The 16042-nt window shown below is 46.9% G+C and overlaps 4 non-coding genes across 4 annotated transcripts; all 4 read left to right on the forward strand.

The window, feature by feature from the left end:
- The first annotated feature begins 1237 nt into the window (after positions 1–1237).
- trnal-aag (transfer RNA leucine (anticodon AAG)) lies at positions 1238–1319 on the forward strand. The gene has a single exon. It is a non-coding gene; the product is annotated as a tRNA-Leu (tRNA).
- Positions 1320–7261: 5942 nt separating this feature from the next.
- On the forward strand, positions 7262–7343 carry trnal-aag (transfer RNA leucine (anticodon AAG)). The gene has a single exon. It is a non-coding gene; the product is annotated as a tRNA-Leu (tRNA).
- A 5898-nt stretch (positions 7344–13241) lies between these two features.
- Positions 13242–13323, forward strand: trnal-aag (transfer RNA leucine (anticodon AAG)). Its single transcript has one exon. It is a non-coding gene; the product is annotated as a tRNA-Leu (tRNA).
- A 1924-nt stretch (positions 13324–15247) lies between these two features.
- Positions 15248–15329, forward strand: trnal-aag (transfer RNA leucine (anticodon AAG)). Its single transcript has one exon. It is a non-coding gene; the product is annotated as a tRNA-Leu (tRNA).
- Positions 15330–16042: the final 713 nt, after the last annotated feature.

The following is a 16042-nucleotide window of genomic DNA, read 5'->3' on the forward strand; positions in this document are numbered from 1 at the left end:
CACTAGAAACTGCAACACAACTTTCAAAACACTTTATTCGCACCAACATAAGCTGCAAATGCTGCAAACTTGCAGCAGCCTTGGCCTTCCCCTTTCTCTCAACGCATCCTGCAGCGCCGCGTCGCCAGCACCAGATGGTGCTCTTGGCCTTTACACAAACGGGAATACCATCACACAAAACGGAACACCGTTACACAACACGGAGAACTTTAACACAACAGGAAACACATTATTCAATAGCGGACATCTTTACAAAGGACACAAAATCTCTAAACAACAGGGAGAATCTGTACACAACAGCGACCATCTTTACACAAGAGGGAACAATTTTATATAACAGGGAACATTTTTACACTGCAGGGAATTTCTTTACACAGCAGAACGCACTTTCATGCAAGTCTCTCTCTTCATCTCAGTCTCCGTTTCCCTGGCTGTCTACATCCCTCTCGGTTTCTCTCGCAGTCTCGGTTTTCCCTCAGTCTCTGTCTCTGCCTCGTGTTATTCGGAATGTCTGTCTGTCTCTTTCTCTTTGGTATCCGCAGTGTCTTTCTCTGTCCCTCCCTTTGTGTGGCCAGAAAGACCCTTGCCGGTTTTTTGTGTGTCATTTTTTGTCCGTCCCATTGTCGGTGGTGTAATACTGAGTGTCCTTGTGACATTGTGCAGCCAAGTTAGTCTGCAAACTCGGCTGCTGCGGGGTCCGGGTCTCTGGGCGGATTGAGGGCCGTTCTATAGTTTTCAACACAGCCTGGATGCTGAAATGTGTCTCGCTAACACACAGCAATGTGGGGCATCGGAACCTGAGCACCAGCCGGGATCCCACACCAGCCGGCAGCAGAGTGGCGCAGCGGAAGCGTGCTGGGCCCATAACCCAGAGGTCGATGGATCGAAACCATCCTCTGCTAGTTGCGTTCTTATTTACACCAGCAATAAATTCCTCTATTGCTAGCCACAATCAAACGCATTTATTTTTTATCACACTTTACTTACACCAACTTCCTGCTTGCAATACACAACAGGGATAAATTATGAATGAAATTTACAATGGGTGTGTTCCAGCAAACATCTATTTATTAGAGTTGCCCTGTGAAGACGTAGCTTCTTCTGATCTACTGGGTTGCATCAGAAGTGAGTTTGCCGTCCACGAATTTAATTTCCTCTTCTTTCCCCTGTTATTTGCAAGACCATGCCACATTTCAATCACCAGGTAATAGTTTCAAATTCCGCAACGTTTGGATGTGGTAGCGTGGCCGAGCGGTCTAAGGCGCTGGACTAAGGCTCCAGTCTCTTCGGGGGCGTGGGTTCGAATCCCACCGCTGCCAGATATTGCGACGTTAATAAATTTCGTCGCTGCAGTAAACCGTGCAGGGATGCCGGTTTTGTGTCACCTTTTCATTCAGTTGCTATTGACAGGCAGATCTGATTCGCAGAGTTTCCTCTGGTCCGTGCATTGGCCTGAGCCGCGCACCGAACACTACAAACACCGTCACCCAACCAACTGAATTCAGACCTTTCACTCACTCGTCTCCACACCTGCTGCCTCTCAGTTATTCAGGTATACACCATTTTTCTTTCTCCCATTTCTTGCAATCTATCGACCGCTGTCACTCTCGCACCCACCATCTCTCCGTCGCTTCCCCGTTCGCACTTCCGAACTTGCCGGTTGAACAGCACCTCCCATTTGCTCCTGTGCTGCAATCCGATTAATTGAACACGAGTATCTTTTTTTCAATCTAACCAATTCAGACAGCGAAAGTTACATTCTGACATGGTTAAGAGAAGATGCATTCTGCAAAAGAAAAGGGTGGGGGAGGGGATCTGGACTCTGACTTCAGGATGAGAGTCAGATGTGTTTTTCATACCATCAGTCTGAGCAAGATGTGATCAGGAGGGCAAATTTTTTCTATTGTTCTCTCCTCTTATAGTTACGATAAATTTCAGGCTCAATGCGTCAGGTTTTTTTTATCACACTTTATGCTTTACTTACAGCAACTTCCTTCTTGCAATAAACACTAGAAACTGCAACACAACTTTCAAAACACTTTATTCGCACCAACATAAGCTGCAAATGCTGCAAACTTGCAGCAGCCTTGGCCTTCCCCTTTCTCTCAACGCATCCTGCAGCGCCGCGTCGCCAGCACCAGATGGTGCTCTTGGCCTTTACACAAACGGGAATACCATCACACAAAACGGAACACCGTTACACAACACGGAGAACTTTAACACAACAGGAAACACATTATTCAATAGCGGACATCTTTACAAAGGACACAAAATCTCTAAACAACAGGGAGAATCTGTACACAACAGCGACCATCTTTACACAAGAGGGAACAATTTTATATAACAGGGAACATTTTTACACTGCAGGGAATTTCTTTACACAGCAGAACGCACTTTCATGCAAGTCTCTCTCTTCATCTCAGTCTCCGTTTCCCTGGCTGTCTACATCCCTCTCGGTTTCTCTCGCAGTCTCGGTTTTCCCTCAGTCTCTGTCTCTGCCTCGTGTTATTCGGAATGTCTGTCTGTCTCTTTCTCTTTGGTATCCGCAGTGTCTTTCTCTGTCCCTCCCTTTGTGTGGCCAGAAAGACCCTTGCCGGTTTTTTGTGTGTCATTTTTTGTCCGTCCCATTGTCGGTGGTGTAATACTGAGTGTCCTTGTGACATTGTGCAGCCAAGTTAGTCTGCAAACTCGGCTGCTGCGGGGTCCGGGTCTCTGGGCGGATTGAGGGCCGTTCTATAGTTTTCAACACAGCCTGGATGCTGAAATGTGTCTCGCTAACACACAGCAATGTGGGGCATCGGAACCTGAGCACCAGCCGGGATCCCACACCAGCCGGCAGCAGAGTGGCGCAGCGGAAGCGTGCTGGGCCCATAACCCAGAGGTCGATGGATCGAAACCATCCTCTGCTAGTTGCGTTCTTATTTACACCAGCAATAAATTCCTCTATTGCTAGCCACAATCAAACGCATTTATTTTTATCACACTTTGCTTACACCATCTTCCTGCTTGCAATACACAACAGGGATAAATTATGAATGAAATTTACAATGGGTGTGTTCCAGCAAACATCTATTTATTAGAGTTGCCCTGTGAAGACGTAGCTTCTTCTGATCTACTGGGTTGCATCAGAAGTGAATTTGCCGTCCACGAATTTAATTTCCTCTTGTTTCCCCTGTTATTTGCAAGACCATGCCACATTTCAATCACCAGGTAATAGTTTCAAATTCCGCAACGTTTGGATGTGGTAGCGTGGCCGAGCGGTCTAAGGCGCTGGACTAAGGCTGCAATCTCTTCGGGGGCGTGGGTTCGAATCCCAACGCTGCCAGATATTGCGACGTTAATAAATTTCGTCGCTGCAGTAAACCGTGCAGGGATGACGGTTTTGCGTCACCTTTTCATTCAGTTGCTATTGACAGGCAGATCTGATTCGCAGAGTTTCCTCTGGTCCGGACATTGGCCTGAGCCGCGCACCGAACACTACAAACACCGTCACCCAACCAACTGAATTCAGGCCGTTCACTCACTCGTCTCCACACCTGCTGCCTCTCAGTTATTCAGGTATACACCATTTTTCTTTCTCCCATTTCTTGCAATCTATCGACCGCTGTCACTCTCGCACCCACCATCTCTCCGTCCCTTCCCCGTTCGCTCTTCCGAACTTGCCGGTTGAACAGCACCTCCCATTTGCTCCTGTGCTGCAATCCGATTAATTGAACACGAGTATCTTTTCTTCAATCTAACCAATCCAGACAACGAAAATTACATTCTGACATGGTTAAGAGAAGATGCATTCTGCAAAAGAAAAGGCTGGGGGAGGGGATCTGGACTCTGACTTCAGGATGAGAGTCAGATGTGTTTTTCATACCATCAGTCTGAGGAAGATGTGATCAGGAGGGCAAATTTTTTCTATTGTTCTCTCCTCTTATAGTTACGATAAATTTCAGGCTCAATGCGTCAGGTTTTTTTTATCACACTTTATGCTTTACTTACAGCAACTTCCTTCTTGCAATAAACACTAGAAACTGCAACACAACTTTCAAAACACTTTATTCGCACCAACATAAGCTGCAAATGCTGCAAACTTGCAGCAGCCTTGGCCTTCCCCTTTCTCTCAACGCATCCTGCAGCGCCGCGTCGCCAGCACCAGATGGTGCTCTTGGCCTTTACACAAACGGGAATACCATCACACAAAACGGAACACCGTTACACAACACGGAGAACCTTTACACAACAGGAAACACATTACTCAATAGCGGACATCTTTACAAAGGACACAAAATCTCTAAACAACAGGGAGAATCTGTACACAACAGCGACCATCTTTACACAAGAGGGAACAATTTTATATAACAGGGAACATTTTTACACTACAGGGAATTTCTTTACACAGCAGAACGTACTTTCATGCAAGTCTCTCTCTTCATCTCAGTCTCCGTTTCCCTGGCTGTCTACATCCCTCTCCGTTTCTCTCGCAGTCTCGGTTTTCCCTCAGTCTCTGTCTCTGCCTCGCGTTATTCGGAATGTCTGTCTGTCTCTTTCTCTTTGGTATCCGCAGTGCCTTTCTCTGTCCGTCCCTTTGTGTGGCCAGAAAGACCCTTGCCGGTTTTTTGTGTGTCATTTTTTGTCCGTCCCATTGTCGGTGGTGTAATACTGAGTGTCCTTGTGACATTGTGCAGCCAAGTTAGCCTGCAAACTCGGCTGCTGCGGTGTCCGGGTCTCTGGGCGGATTGAGGGCCGTTCTATAGTTTTCAACACAGCCTGGATGCTGAAATGTGTCTCGCTAACACACAGCACCGTGGGGCATCGGAACCTGAACACCAGCCGGGATCCCGCACCAGCCGGCAGCAGAGTGGCGCAGCGGAAGCGTGCTGGGCCCCTAACCCAGAGGTTGATGGCTCGAAACCATCCTGTGCTAGTTGCGTTCTTATTTATACCAGCCATAAATTCCTCTATTGCTAGCCGCTAGCCACAATCAAACGCATTTATTTTTGTCACACTTTACTTACAACAACTTCCTGCTTGCAATACACAACAGGGATAAATTATGAATGAAATTTACAATGGGTGTGTTCCAGCAAACATCTATTTATTAGAGTTGCCCTGTGAAGACGTAGCTTCTTCTGATCTACTGGGTTTCATCAGAAGTGAGTTTGCCGTCCACGAATTTAATTTCCTCTTGTTTCCCCTGTTATTTGCAAGACCATGCCACATTTCAATCACCAGGTAATAGTTTCAAATTCCGCAACGTTTGGATGTGGTAGCGTGGCCGAGCGGTCTAAGGCGCTGGACTAAGGCTGCAATCTCTTCGGGGGCGTGGGTTCGAATCCCACCGCTGCCAGATATTGCGACGTTAATAAATTTCGTCGCTGCAGTAAACCGTGCAGGGATGCAGGTTTTGTGTCACCTTTTCATTCAGTTGCTGTTGACAGGCAGATCTGATTCGCAGAGTTTTCTCTGGTCCGTACATTGGCCTGAGCCGCGCACCGAACACTACAAACACCGTCACCCAACCAACTGAATTCACACCGTTCACTCACTCGTCTCCACACCTGCTGCCTCTCAGTTATTCAGGTATACACCATTTTTCTTTCTCCCATTTCTTGCAATCTATCGACCGCTGTCACTCTCGCACCCACCATCTCTCCGTCGCTTCCCCGTTCGCTCTTCCGAACTTGCCGGTTGAACAGCACCTCCCATTTGCTCCTGTGCTGCAATCCGATTAATTGAACACGAGTATCTTTTCTTCAATCTAACCAATCCAGACAGCGAAAGTTACATTCTGACATGGTTAAGAGAAGATGCATTCTGCAAAAGAAAAGGGTGGGGGAGGGGATCTGGACTCTGACTTCAGGATGAGAGTCAGATGTGTTTTTCATACCATCAGTCTGAGGAAGATGTGATCAGGAGGGCAAATTTTTTCTATTGTTCTCTCCTCTTATAGTTACGATAAATTTCAGGCTCAATGCGTCAGGTTTCTTTTATCACACTTTATGCTTTACTTACAGCAACTTCCTTCTTGCAATAAACACTAGAAACTGCAACACAACTTTCAAAACATTTTATTCGCACCAACATAAGCTGCAAATGCTGCAAACTTGCAGCAGCCTTGGCCTTCCCCTTTCTCTCAACGCATCCTGCAGCGCCGCGTCGCCAGCACCAGATGGTGCTCTTGGCCTTTACACAAACGGGAATACCATCACACAAAACGGAACACCGTTACACAACACGGAGAACCTTAACACAACAGGAAACACATTATTCAACAGCGGACATCTTTACAAAGGACACAAAATCTCTAAACAACAGGGAGAATCTGTACACAACAGCGACCATCTTTACACAAGAGGGAACAATTATATATAACAGGGAACATTTTTACACTATAGGGAATTTCTTTACACAGCAGAACGTACTTTCATGCAAGTCTCTCTCTTCATCTCAGTCTCCGTTTCCCTGGCTGTCTACATCCCTCTCCGTTTCTCTCGCAGTCTCGGTTTTCCCTCAGTCTCTGTCTCTGCCTCGCGTTATTCGGAATGTCTGTCTGTCTCTTTCTCTTTGGTATGCGCAGTGTCTTTCTCTGTCCGTCCCTTTGTGTGGCCAGAAAGACCCTTGCCGGTTTTTTGTGTGTCATTTTTTGTCCGTCCCATTGTCGGTGGTGTAATACTGAGTGTCCTTGTGACATTGTTCAGCCAAGTTAGCCTGCAAACTCGGCTGCTGCGGGGTGCGGGTCTCTGGGCGGATTGAGGGCCGTTCTATAGTTTTCTACACAGCCTGGATGCTGAAATGTGTCTCGCTAACACACAGCACCGTGGGGCATCGGAACCTGAGCACCAGCCGGGATCCCACACCAGCCGGCAGCAGAGTGGCGCAGCGGAAGCGTGCTGGGCCCATAACCCAGAGGTCGATGGATCGAAACCATCCTCTGCTAGTTGCGTTCTTATTTATACCAGCAATAAATTCCTCTATTGCTCGCCACAATCAAACGCATTTATTTTTGTCACACTTTACTTACACCAACTTCCTGCTTGCAATACACAACAGGGATAAATTATGAATGAAATTTACAATGGGTGTGTTCCAGCAAACATCTATTTATTGGGTTGCCCTGTGAAGACGTAGCTTCTTCTGATCTACTGGGTTGCATCAGAAGTGAGTTTGCCGTCCACGAATTTAATTTCCTCTTCTTTCCCCTGTTATTTGCAAGACCATGCCACATTTCAATCACCAGGTAATAGTTTCAAATTCCGCAACGTTTGGATGTGGTAGCGTGGCCGAGCGGTCTAAGGCGCTGGACTAAGGCTCCAGTCTCTTCGGGGGCGTGGGTTCGAATCCCACCGCTGCCAGATATTGCGACGTTAATAAATTTCGTCGCTGCAGTAAACCGTGCAGGGATGCCGGTTTTGTGTCACCTTTTCATTCAGTTGCTATTGACAGGCAGATCTGATTCGCAGAGTTTCCTCTGGTCCGGACATTGGCCTGAGCCGCGCACCGAACACTACAAACACCGTCACCCAACCAACTGAATTCAGACCGTTCACTCACTCGTCTCCACACCTGCTGCCTCTCAGTTATTCAGGTATACACCATTTTTCTTTCTCCCATTTCTTGCAATCTATCGACCGCTGTCACTCTCGCACCCACCATCTCTCCGTCGCTTCCCCGTTCGCTCTTCCGAACTTGCCGGTTGAACAGCACCTCCCATTTGCTCCTGTGCTGCAATCCGATTAATTGAACACGCGTATCTTTTTTTCAATCTAACCAATCCAGACAGCGAAAGTTACATTCTGACATGGTTAAGAGAAGATGCATTCTGCAAAAGAAAAGGCTGGGGGAGGGGATCTGGACTCTGACTTCAGGATGAGAGTCAGATGTGTTTTTCATACCATCAGTCTGAGGAAGATGTGATCAGGAGGGCAAATTTTTTCTATTGTTCTCTCCTCTTATAGTTACGATAAATTTCAGGCTCAATGCGTCAGGTTTTTTTTATCACACTTTATGCTTTACTTACAGCAACTTCCTTCTTGCAATAAACACTAGAAACTGCAACACAACTTTCAAAACACTTTATTCGCACCAACATAAGCTGCAAATGCTGCAAACCTGCAGCAGCCTTGGCCTTCCCCTTTCTCTCAACGCATCCTGCAGCGCCGCGTCGCCAGCACCAGATGGTGCTCTTGGCGTTTACACAAACGGGAATACCAGCACACAAAACGGAACACCGTTACACAACACGGAGAACCTTAACACAACAGGAAACACATTATTCAATAGCGGACATCTTTACAAAGGACACAAAATCTCTAAACAACAGGGAGAATCTGTACACAACAGCGACCATCTTTACACAAGAGGGAACAATTATATATAACAGGGAACATTTTTACACTACAGGGAATTTCTTTACACAGCAGAACGTACTTTCATGCAAGTCTCTCTCTTCATCTCAGTCTCCGTTTCCCTGGCTGTCTACATCCCTCTCCGTTTCTCTCGCAGTCTCGGTTTTCCCTCAGTCTCTGTCTCTGCCTCGCGTTATTCGGAATGTCTGTCTGTCTCTTTCTCTTTGGTATCCGCAGTGTCTTTCTCTGTCCGTCCCTTTGTGTGGCCAGAAAGACCCTTGCCGGTTTTTTGTGTGTCATTTTTTGTCCGTCCCATTGTCGGTGGTGCAATACTGAGTGTCCTTGTGACATTGTTCAGCCAAGTTAGCCTGCAAACTCGGCTGCTGCGGGGTCCGGGTCTCTGGGCGGATTGAGGGCCGTTCTATAGTTTTCAACACAGCCTGGATGCTGAAATGTGTCTCGCTAACACACAGCACCGTGGGGCATCGGAATCTGAGCACCAGCCGGGATCCCACACCAGCCGGCCGCAGAGTGGCGCAGCGGAAGCGTGCTGGGCCCATAACCCAGAGGTAGATGGATCGAAACCATCCTCTGCTAGTTGCGTTCTTATTTATACCAGCAATAAATTCCTCTATTGCTAGCCTAAATCAATCGCATTTATTTTTGTCACACTTTACTTACACCAACTTCCTGCTTGCAATACACAACAGGGATAAATTATGAATGAAATTTACAATGGGTGTGTTCCAGCAAACATCTATTTATTAGAGTTGCCCTGTGAAGACGTAGCTTCTTCTGATCTACTGGGTTGCATCAGAAGTGAGTTTGCCGTCCACGAATTTAATTTCCTCTTGATTCCCCTGTTATTTGCAAGACCATGCCACATTTCAATCACCAGGTAATAGTTTCAAATTCCGCAACGTTTGGATGTGGTAGCGTGGCCGAGCGGTCTAAGGCGCTGGATTAAGGCTCCAGTCTCTTCGGGGCCGTGGGTTCGAATCTCACCGCTGCCAGATATTGCGACGTTAATAAATTTCGTGCAGGGATGCCGGTTTTGTGTCACCTTTTCATTCAGTTGCTATTGACAGGCAGATCTGATTCGCAGAGCTTCCTCTGGTCCGTACATTGGCCTGAGCCGCGCACCGAACACTACAAACACCGTCACCCAACCAACTGAATTCAGACCGTTCACTCACTCGTTTCCACACCTGCTGCCTCTCAGTTATTCAGGTATACACCATTTCTCTTTCTCCCATTTCTTGCAATCTATCGACCGCTGTCACTCTCGCACCCACCATCTCTCCGTCGCTTCCCCGTTCGCTCTTCCGAACTTGCCGGTTGAACAGCACCTCCCATTTGCTCCTGTGCTGCCATCCGATTAATTGAACACGAGTATCTTTTTTTCAATCTAACCAATTCAGACAGCGAAAGTTACATTCTGACATGGTTAAGAGAAGATGCATTCTGCAAAAGAAAAGTGTGGGGGAGGGGATCTGGACTCTGACTTCAGGATGAGAGTCAGATGTGTTTTTCATACCATCAGTCTGAGGAAGATGTGATCAGGAGGGCAACTTTTTTCTATTGTTCTCTCCTCTTATAGTAACGATAAATTTCAGGCTCAATGCGTCAGGTTTTTTTTTATCACACTTTATGCTTTACTTACAGCAACTTCCTTCTTGCAATAAACACTAGAAACTGCAACACAACTTTCAAAACACTTTATTCGCACCAACATAAGATGCAAATGCTGCAAACTTGCAGCAGCCTTGGCCTTCCCCTTTCTCTCAACGCATCCTGCAGCGCCGCGTCGCCAGCACCGGATGGTGCTCTTGGCCTTTACACAAACGGGAATACCATCACACAAAGCGGAACACCGTTACACAACACGGAGAACCTTTACACAACAGGAAACACATTATTCAATAGCGGACATCTTTACAAAGGACACAAAATCTCTAAACAACAGGGAGAATCTGTACACAACAGCGACCATCTTTACACAAGAGGGAACAATTTTATATAACAGTGAACATTTTTACACTACAGGGAATTTATTTACACAGCAGAACGCACTTTCATGCAAGTCTCTCTCTTCATCTCAGTCTCCGTTTCCCTGGCTGTCTACCTCCCTCTCGGTTTCTCTCGCAGTCTCGGTTTCCCCTCAGTCTCTGTCTCTGCCTCGCGTTATTCGGAATGTCTGTCTGTCTCTTTCTCTTTGGTATCCGCAGTGTCTTTCTCTGTCCCTCCCTTTGTGTGGCCAGAAAGACCCTTGCCGGTTTTTTGTGTGTCATTTTTTGTCCGTCCCATTGTCGGTGGTGCAATACTGAGTGTCCTTGTGACATTGTGCAGCCAAGTTAGCCTGCAAACTCGGCTGCTGCGGGGTCCGGGTCTCTGGGCGGATTCAGAGCCGTTCTACAGTTTTCAACACAGCCTGGATGCTGAAATGTGTCTCGCTAACACACAGCACTGTGGGGCATCGGAACCTGAGCACCAGCCGGGATCCCACACCAGCCGGCAGCAGAGTGGCGCAGCGGAAGCGTGCTGGGCCCATAACCCAGAGGTCGATGGATCGAAACCATCCTCTGCTAGTTGCGTTCTTATTTACACCAGCAATAAATTCCTCTGTTGCTAGCCACAATCAAACGCATTTATTTTTGTCACACTTTACTTACACCAACTTCCTGCTTGCAATACACAACAGGGATAAATTATGAATGAAATTTACAATGGGTGTGTTCCAGCAAACATCTATTTATTAGAGTTGCCCTGTGAAGACGTAGCTTCTTCTGATCTACTGGGTTGCATCAGAAGTGAGTTTGCCGTCCACGAATTTAATTTCCTCTTGTTTCCCCCGTTATTTGCAAGACCATGCCACATTTCAATCACCAGGTAATAGTTTCAAATTCCGCAACGTTTGGATGTGGTAGCGTGGCCGAGCGGTCTAAGGCGCTGGACTAAGGGTTCGAATCCCACCGCTGCCAGATATTGCGACGTTAATAAATTTCGTCGCTGCAGTAAACCGTGCAGAGATGCCGGTTTTGTGTCACCTTTTCATTCAGTTGCTATTGACAGGCAGATCTGATTCGCAGAGTTTCCTCTGGTCCGGACATTGGCCTGAGCCGCGCACCGAACACCACAAACACCGTCACCCAACCAACTGAATTCAGACCGTTCACTCACTCGTCTCCACACCTGCTGCCTCTCAGTTATTCAGGTATACACCATTTTTCTTTCTCCCATTTCTTGCAATCTATCGACCGCTGTCACTCTCGCACCCACCATCTCTCCGTCGCTTCCCCGTTCGCTCTTCCGAACTTGCCGGTTGAACAGCACCTCCCATTTGCTCCTGTGCTGCAATCCGATTAATTGAACACGAGTATCTTTTTTTCAATCTAACCAATCCAGACAGCGAAAGTTACATTCTGACATGGTTAAGAGAAGATGCATTCTGCAAAAGAAAAGGCTGGGGGAGAGGATCTGGACTCTGACTTCAGGATGAGAGTCAGATGTGTTTTTCATACCATCAGTCTGAGCAAGATGTGATCAGGAGGGCAAATTTTTTCTATTGTTCTCTCCTCTTATAGTTACGATAAATTTCAGGCTCAATGCGTCAGGTTTTTTTTATCACACTTTATGCTTTACTTACAGCAACTTCCTTCTTGCAATAAACACTAGAAACTGCAACACAACTTTCAAAACACTTTATTCGCACCAACATAAGCTGCAAATGCTGCAAACTTGCAGCAGCCTTGGCCTTCCCCTTTCTCTCAACGGATCCTGCAGCGCCGCGTCGCCAGCACCAGATGGTGCTCTTGGCCTTTACACAAACGGGAATACCATCACACAAAGCGGAACACCGTTACACAACACGGAGAACCTTAACACAACAGGAAACACATTATTCAATAGCGGACATCTTTACAAAGGACACAAAATCTCTAAACAACAGGGAGAATCTGTACACAACAGCGACCATCTTTACACAAGAGGGAACAATTTTATATAACAGGGAACATTTTTACACTACAGGGAATTTCTTTACACAGCAGAACGTACTTTCATGCAAGTCTCTCTCTTCATCTCAGTCTCCGTTTCCCTGGCTGTCTACATCCCTCTCCGTTTCTCTCGCAGTCTCGGTTTTCCCTCAGTCTCTGTCTCTGCCTCGCGTTATTCGGAATGTCTGTCTGTCTCTTTCTCTTTGGTATCCGCAGTGCCTTTCTCTGTCCGTCCCTTTGTGTGGCCAGAAAGCCCCTTGCCGGTTTTTTGTGTGTCATTTTTTGTCCGTCCCATTGTCGGTGGTGTAATACTGAGTGTCCTTGTGACATTGTGCAGCCAAGTTAGCCTGCAAACTCGGCTGCTGCGGGGTCCGGGTCTCTGGGCGGATTGAGGGCCGTTCTATAGTTTTCAACACAGCCTGGATGCTGAAATGTGTCTCGCTAACACACAGCACCGTGGGGCATCGGAACCTGAGCACCAGCCGGGATCCCACACCAGCCGGCAGCAGAGTGGCGCAGCGGAAGCGTGCTGGGCCCATAACGCAGAGGTCGATGGATCGAAACCATCCTCTGCTAGTTGCGTTCTTATTTACACCAGCAATAAATTCCTCTATTGCTAGCCACAATCAAACGCATTTATTTTTATCACACTTTACTTACACCAACTTCCTGCTTGCAATACACAACAGGGATAAATTATGAATGAAATTTACAATGGGTGTGTTCCAGCAAACATCTATTTATTAGAGTTGCCCTGTGAAGACGTAGCTTCTTCTGATCTACTGGGATGCATCAGAAGTGAGTTTGCCGTCCACGAATTTAATTTCCTCTTGTTTCCCCTGTTATTTGCAAGACCATGCCACATTTCAATCACCAGGTAATAGTTTCAAATTCCGCAACGTTTGGATGTGGTAGCGTGGCCGAGCGGTCTAAGGCGCTGGACTAAGGCTCCAGTCTCTTCGAGGGCGTGGGTTCGAATCCCACCGCTGCCAGATATTGCGACATTAATAAATTTCATCGCTGCAGTAAACCGTGCAGGGATGCCGGTTTTGTGTCACCTTTTCATTCAGTTGCTATTGACAGGCAGATCTGATTCGCAGAGTTTCCTCTGGTCCGTACATTGGCCTGAGCCGCGCACCGAACACTACAAACACCGTCACCCAACCAACTGAATTCAGACCTTTCACTCACTCGTCTCCACACCTGCTGCCTCTCAGTTATTCAGGTATACACCATTTTTCTTTCTCCCATTTCTTGCAATCTATCGACCGCTGTCACTCTCGCACCCACCATCTCTCCGTCGCTTCCCCGTTCGCTCTTCCGAACTTGCCGGTTGAACAGCACCTCCCATTTGCTCCTGTGCTGCAATCCGATTAATTGAACACGAGTATCTTTTTTTCAATCTAACCAATTCAGACAGCGAAAGTTACATTCTGACATGGTTCAGAGAAGATGCATTCTGCAAAAGAAAAGGGTGGGGGAGGGGATCTGGACACTGACTTCAGGATGAGAGTAAGATGTGTTTTTCATACCATCAGTCTGAGGAAGATGTGATCAGGAGGGCAAATTTTTTCTATTGTTCTCTCCTCTTATAGTTACGATAAATTTCAGGCTCAATGCGTCAGGTTTTTTTTATCACACTTTATGCTTTACTTACAGCAACTTCCTTCTTGCAATAAACACTAGAAACTGCAACACAACTTTCAAAACACTTTATTCGCACCAACATAAGCTGCAAATGCTGCAAACTTGCAGCAGCCTTGGCCTTCCCCTTTCTCTCAACGCATCCTGCAGCGCCGCGTCGCCAGCACCAGATGGTGCTCTTGGCCTTTACACAAACGGGAATACCATCACACAAAGCGGAACACCGTTACACAACACGGAGAACTTTAACACAACAGGAAACAGATTATTCAATAGCGGACATCTTTACAAAGGACACAAAATCTCTAAACAACAGGGAGAATCTGTACACAACAGCGACCATCTTTACACAAGAGGGAACAATTTTATATAACAGGGAACATTTTTACACTACAGGGAATTTCTTTACACAGCAGAACGTACTTTCATGCAAGTCTCTCTCTTCATCTCAGTCTCCGTTTCCCTGGCTGTCTACATCCCTCACCGTTTCTCTCGCAGTCTCGGTTTTCCCTCAGTCTCTGTCTCTGCCTCGCGTTATTCGGAATGTCTGTCTGTCTCTTTCGCTTTGGTATCCGCAGTGTCTTTCTCTGTCCCTCCCTTTGTGTGGCCAGAAAGACCCTTGCCGGTTTTTTGTGTGTCATTTTTTGTCCGTCCCATTGTCGGTGGTGTAATACTGAGTGTCCTTGTGACATTGTGCAGCCAAGTTAGTCTGCAAACTCGGCTGCTGCGGGGTCCGGGTCTCTGGGCGGATTGAGGGCCGTTCTATAGTTTTCAACACAGCCTGGATGCTGAAATGTGTCTCGCTAACACACAGCAATGTGCGGCATCGGAACCTGAGCACCAGCCGGGATCCCACACCAGCCGGCAGCAGAGTGGCGCAGCGGAAGCGTGCTGGGCCCATAACGCAGAGGTCGATGGATCGAAACCATCCTCTGCTAGTTGCGTTCTTATTTACACCAGCAATAAATTCCTCTATTGCTAGCCACAATCAAACGCATTTATTTTTATCACACTTTACTTACACCAACTTCCTGCTTGCAATACACAACAGGGATAAATTATGAATGAAATTTACAATGGGTGTGTTCCAGCAAACATCTATTTATTAGAGTTGCCCTGTGAAGACGTAGCTTCTTCTGATCTACTGGGATGCATCAGAAGTGAGTTTGCCGTCCACGAATTTAATTTCCTCTTGTTTCCCCTGTTATTTGCAAGACCATGCCACATTTCAATCACCAGGTAATAGTTTCAAATTCCGCAACGTTTGGATGTGGTAGCGTGGCCGAGCGGTCTAAGGCGCTGGACTAAGGCTCCAGTCTCTTCGGGGGCGTGGGTTCGAATCCCACCGCTGCCAGATATTGCGACATTAATAAATTTCGTCGCTGCAGTAAACCGTGCAGGGATGCCGGTTTTGTGTCACCTTTTCATTCAGTTGCTATTGACAGGCAGATCTGATTCGCAGAGTTTCCTCTGGTCCGTACATTGGCCTGAGCCGCGCACCGAACACTACAAACACCGTCACCCAACCAACTGAATTCAGACCTTTCACTCACTCGTCTCCACACCTTGCTGCCTCTCAGTTATTCAGGTATACACCATTATTTCTTTCTCCCATTTCTTGCAATCTATCGACCGCTGTCACTCTCGCACCCACCATCTCTCCGTCGCTTCCCCGTTCGCTCTTCCGAACTTGCCGGTTGAACAGCACCTCCCATTTGCTCCTGTGCTGCAATCCGATTAATTGAACACGAGTATCTTTTTTTCAATCTAACCAATTCAGACAGCGAAAGTTACATTCTGACATGGTTCAGAGAAGATGCATTCTGCAAAAGAAAAGGGTGGGGGAGGGGATCTGGACTCTGACTTCAGGATGAGAGTAAGATGTGTTTTTCATACCATCAGTCTGAGGAAGATGTGATCAGGAGGGCAAATTTTTTCTATTGTTCTCTCCTCTTATAGTTACGATAAATTTCAGGCTCAATGCGTCAGGTTTTTTTTATCACACTTTATGCTTTACTTACAGCAACTTCCTTCTTGCAATAAACACTAGAAACTGCAACACAACTT

The sequence above is a fragment of the Somniosus microcephalus genome, unplaced genomic scaffold (assembly GCF_052327205.1).
Source record: "Somniosus microcephalus isolate GS21.2 unplaced genomic scaffold, FLI_Smic_1.0 unresolved_chr3, whole genome shotgun sequence".
NCBI classification, from domain to species: Eukaryota; Metazoa; Chordata; class Chondrichthyes; order Squaliformes; family Somniosidae; genus Somniosus; species Somniosus microcephalus.